This window comes from Lemur catta, chromosome 1, assembly GCF_020740605.2.
Source record: "Lemur catta isolate mLemCat1 chromosome 1, mLemCat1.pri, whole genome shotgun sequence".
Lineage (NCBI taxonomy): Eukaryota > Metazoa > Chordata > Mammalia > Primates > Lemuridae > Lemur > Lemur catta.
In genome coordinates, this window is record NC_059128.1 from 231,081,784 (window position 1) to 231,087,379 (window position 5,596).

At 42.5% G+C, this 5,596-nt stretch overlaps 1 non-coding gene across 1 annotated transcript; it reads right to left on the bottom strand.

The window, feature by feature from the left end:
- Window positions 1–2,227: 2,227 nt before the first annotated feature.
- LOC123631181 lies at window positions 2,228–2,333 on the bottom strand. The gene has a single exon (XR_006733048.1). It is a non-coding gene; the product is annotated as a U6 spliceosomal RNA (small nuclear RNA).
- Window positions 2,334–5,596: the final 3,263 nt, after the last annotated feature.

Below are 5,596 nucleotides of genomic sequence, written 5' to 3' on the forward strand. Positions count from 1 at the left end.
TTTGAACAACAATTCGTCGTTATCTGGGAGTTGAACATTTGGTTTTGTACGACCCAGCAATTCCACTCTTAGGAATATGCTCAAGGGAAACTCGCACATATATGTCCCAGGAGACACGTGAAAAAATGTTCACAGCTCACTGTGCAGAATAGAAAAAAACTGGAAGCAACTCGTACGACCAATGACATGAGACAAATAAACTGAGCACATTCATGCAGTGGAATATTGTACGGTAGTGAAAATTAGTGATACTCGGCTACACATGGATGAATCTCAGTGACATAATGTTGAGTGACAAAAGCATGTTCTAGTAAACATTATGATATAACCTCCCCATAAAGTTTAAAAACAAGCAAAATGAATCAATTTACTTTTTAGAGACAAATATATACATAATAAAACATAAAACAGTGTAAAAAATTATAGATGCAGAAGTCAGAGTCACAGTTCCTCTGAGGCGAAGGGAAGGGCTATGTATGAGTGCTGCGTGGATGTGGGTTATTGGTGATGGTTAGTACTTGTGCTGTAGGTTTGAGGTGCTCAACATATCATTAAAGATAAAATAAAATAAGGTCCTGCATGGATCATTGATGAAGAAAATCTAGTTCTAACCTCTCCCTAAACTCCATTTCTGTTTTTCTAACTGCCTCCTGGCATCCTCACTTGAATATTTCGCGTGCGCTTGACTCTCAAAATGTAAAAGACTGACTTTACGCTCATCTTCAGATTTGCTCAGTCTCCTTAATCCCAAATTTTTATAAATAACCTTCACCACCTCCAAGGTGATTTGTCCTGTGCCTAGATGTCTATTAATAAAAGACTTCATTTCCCCTAGATTGAGCTTCTTGCCAAGTTTTACTTTAATTCTCCCCCAAAATATGCATCTAGGGAGAGGCAAAGGCAGAATTCTGACCCACATTGTTTGTTGCCACAGTCTATACGTTTAGTCACCTCTATACAGGTGATACGGGATCAGAGTGGCCCCTGGGCAATGGCTTCCGGCATTGAGCCTTAAAGGACCATCTGCCCTTCCCTGCAGGGAAGCCAAAGCACTAATCTGCTCTTTCCACAGCCTCTGCTTTCTGTTGAGCTCTTGCTTCTCCAAATGCAGGCTGCTGAGCACCCATCCCCACCCCCTGAAGTCCTGCCCGGTGTTCTGGCTTCAGCAAAATTTGCCAGGCCTGCTGGACAGCTCTTAAGGCCACCCTGTAGGGAGAAGGGCTATACTAGGCTCAGTGTTGGGGGAATAAACAGCTCTTGTGAGCAGCTGGGATCAAGGTGGATCCAGCCAGATGGAATCCCTGGCTTTTTCTTTTCTTGGGCACTGCCAGGCAGCAATCTCAAAGAGCAACCATACAGTACAGCCTCAGTCGGTTCTTACAGGAGGAACGGGGAGGACAGGCTGGGGCTAGGAGGGAGAAACGAGGCCTCAAGCACAAAATGTGTTTCAATGCGTCAACAGCCCCTTCTTTGCCTGGAGAAGTGGTTATTCCTAATAAGGACACAGCAGTTCCTGTTTACAGTTGCTCCAAACATCCCTCACACCACAACTCATTGCAAAATACATGCCAAGGCCCAGCAGCCTTTTCTGTTTAAAACTCCTCTAACTTTACAGCTGGTTAGGTCCACAACCTTGCTGGCTTCTGGTCTCTCTTCCCGTGTAGAATAGGTGCATTTTCTCCACACCTCTTAGACTAGGTTCTCTGATAGATGGAAAGCGTCTTGCAAGCAGGAGTGCCCTCTTTTCCTTCTTTCCTGTCTACCACCCCCCCTCCCCTTTGCAGGCTTAAGCACATAAGCAATGAACACCTGTGGACCAACTGGCAAGATCATTAGCATTTATTCAGATGTCAGGTCACCAAAGACAGAAATTCTTCAAAATGCAAAGTGGACAATTCCTAAGATTGTCTCTAAAGTGGAATTATGCAATTCAAATCCAAGTGTTTCATGTGCTCTGAGAGATGTTTCCTGGCTGGTTCTGTCATGCATTAGGAGGGAGAGTCATCATAGAAGAGGAGAGATTTCAGGATATAGAAGGGAGAAAAAAAAGGTTTTCTTTCTCTAGCAGTTTGGGGAAAACCTTTTTTTTTTTTTCTTTTTTTCTGAAACACTCAACAAGCCTTTTTAGAGGACTTACCATTATGAAATTGCACTATTTCTAGGACTGTTATCTTCTTGAGGTTTTTAATTAATTAGTTAATTAATTTTTTCTTTTTATACTTTATTTTAAAATATGGAACGCTTCACGAATTTGCATGTCATCCTTGCACAGGGCCACGCTAATTTTCTCCGTATCACTCCAGTTTTAGTATGTGTGCTGCCAAAGCGAGCACTTCTTGAGTTTTTTAAAGAACTGGATTCTTGACTACTACTTTCTTTTCCTCCCTCCTGTTCTTACGTCCTTTTACCTCCTTCATCAAAGGGACTAAGCTCCTACCCTGCAGACTGGGTAGCACTTTTGATGGCACTGAAGGGATAGGAAGCTGTTACAGTACTCCCTCTGATAGCAGCTCGGGCTCTGGAGTCAGCCAGCCCTAGTGATGCCGGCTCTGCCGATAATTAGCTGGGACCTTGGGCAAGCGGTGAAATTTCTAATCTCCAGCGTAAAGATACCTCATAGACTGAGGATTAAATGAAATAATGTATGGAGAACGCTTAGCATAGTTAGCGTCATAATGATCAATAGACAATGGCTATTTTTTATTAATATCACTCACGGCCTTATCTAACCAGAACTCATCTAAGAACCTCATCCATCTGGAACTTAGCCAAAAACTATAATAGAAAGTAAGTCAAAAGAAAAAAGGTCTCTGAGCAGCTAAAATTAGTGTCTGTGGGCTAAAACAAAAATCCTTTATCACAGACATAATCCTGACTTGGGGCCTGTTTATTATTGTGTATAGAACTGTATCAAACTCACAGCAGACAAGGGGCAGCAAATTAACTAGAGTGGCACCTTCTGTTCATGCATTAAAGTTGAGAGCTGCATTCTGACGATTAGTAACCAGAACTGTAAGGATGTTTAGAATAGGGCAATTTATTGAATGTCCATTGGGCGATGAATACCCTGTTGAGGATTCTGGCATATTGTGTATGTTTAATCCCTGTTACGACAAAGGTAGACTCAGAATTTAAGAATGTGTTATAGAGTTTAAGAAATGTCTCACAAAGCTAGGAAAGGGATTTGACCTCAGAGTCTGCCTGAATTTAAAGTCTCCACGTTTCTGCCCCTGCACACTCTCTCCCTTAGAGCTTTATAGATATTCCCTCCTGCCTTCCTTCCTGCCTGCCTTTCTTTCTTCCTTGCTTTTTCCCTTTATTTCTTCTTCTATTCATGTACTTGATAACTGAAACAGAGAGTTTCTTTTTAACGTTTTATTTTGAATAATTTTAGTTTCAAAAGAAGCTGCAAAAATAGTTCCAACTTATCCCTCCCCAGCTTCCCTAAGGACATCATCTTGCCTAAGTAGAGTTTATTATCAAAGCAAGGAAATGAACATCAGTACAATGCCATAAACTAGATGACGGACCTTATTTGGATTTCACCAGTTTTTGCATGCACTCATTTCTCATGGAACTTTAGTTCAGTACTTTTCTTATTATAGCAGAGTTTGTAACTGGCAGTCCTCAGTGAAATTAAGCTCACATTTAAGAAGTGAGAAAAGTACATATTTTGGTGAAAGATTTTATTCAAAATTGTTGAAATAAAGTTTTGGCACGGAAAGAGGTAAATCCTTTGCTTTCTGGAAGATTTAGTTCTTCAAAACAATGACTATTCCAAAGCATTCTAGATGGCCAAAAGTGGTAGTCTATGATTTCTCTTCAGAACATGATGGATTGGCCAAGTCTTCAGTGATATGAAAATCTTATTAAAAAAATCTAGTCCATGCTCAATGTGTCCATGTTTAACTGTGGGGAGGTTCCCCCCCACATGGATTTTCAGTTTCCAAAACGCATCAGGATGCCATATTATACAACGTGGGTGGAATATTTGTAAGTTTGGCTATCTTCTCAATTCATTCCATGTGTGCCACAGAATTTAAGTGCTGGAGTCAGGCATTTCTGAATACAATTTTCCACATGTAGATTCCCCGCTACCCACTGAAGCACACACGTCTGATCCAGTTTATTGGGGTGTGAGATTATACTTTTTTTTTTTTCATTTTGAAAATATTTACAGTGATCAGAAGTGAAGCAGAGCAATGTGCTTGTTCTGAGTTAGGCCACCTCGGGCCAGCGAGCCAGCTGCCTCTGCTGGTCTCTCACTGGTACACCCGTCCAGAATGTGGCCTCCTCACAAAATGCTCTCACACTCATTTTATTCTCCTCTTCTTTTTGTTGCTGGTGTATGAACTTTCTAGGCAGCCATTTTTTTCCTCCCAAAATGTATTAAGAAAGGCTTCCCTCTTGCCATCTTGCAGGGATGTCCCACCAGACTTAGTAGGTAGTTTCCAAACTGACCCTGGTATATTCATACCCAAGTGCTTTTTGCCTTTTGTGCTCCCCATTTTTGCTGGTCTCACTACCATCCTCTGGGGTATGGAGACATGAAACTTGAATGGCATCCTTAGTGTTACCTTTTCTTTTGCCCCCCTCCTCTGCTCAGGGCTGAGCACTATCTACTCCATCTCTTTCTCATCTCTCCTTCTGTCTTGTCATTTCCATCCACTAGGACTCCCTTGAATCTAGGACAGGCAGAAAGGAAGCTGGGCCTTCTTCTTTGCCGGATTGAACTCTCTGAGGATGGGGACTGAAATAGTATCCGCCATTGCAGTCCTGAGATGATGGCTACGCCATGCTTGACAGATGACAGGCCTTGGATCTGAGTATCATTCCTGGGGGACTTACTGCTCAAGCGGGGCTCTGCTCCTTTCAGGCTGAGCTCCAAGGTGGCGGAGGAGGGGGGACAAAGGGGAGGGGGGCCAGGATGCCAGGGGAGCATGAGCTTCCTGATGCCTCTGCTTCATACCACTTGCTTAGGCCGCTGCTCCCTGCCCTGTAGCTGTTGTCTGTTCTCTTACCCAAACTTCCATCTCCCTACTTTGGAACAGGTGAGCCTGGGACTAGGAAGTCATGGGTCCAGATCTCCTGTTACCTGTATCAGTAACATACAGTCACTCCTCATTGAACAACGATGCACTGAACTTCTTCTTTGCATTAGGCAGACTGCAGTTTTCTTCCATAAGAATCTCTTGCATTCTCTGTTGCTCACTAACTTTGGCCTCACTGTGTTTATGTAGGCCATTTATATATAAATATTATGTGTGTGTACGTGTGTGTGTGCAAATCAGCATTACTTTGAAACTCACCCCACTCATTTCACAATTTCATCTATGTGCGAATCAGAACTCAGAGACCAAAGTGGTGGCTCTTGGTTATCATGGGCAATTTCAGACAGGGTCTTAACAGACAACATGGGACATCCCACATTCCTGGCCTCATGCCTCACCTTGAGATCAATCAGATCATTGCAAATCTATTCCATAGAATTACGTGTTTGAGCTGCATTCTGGTAGATTTTCTTTGCCAGGTACTTCTTTTGAACTTCAAAAGTTGTCTCTAACACCCTGGGATTATGTCTTATCTGCTTAAGAAG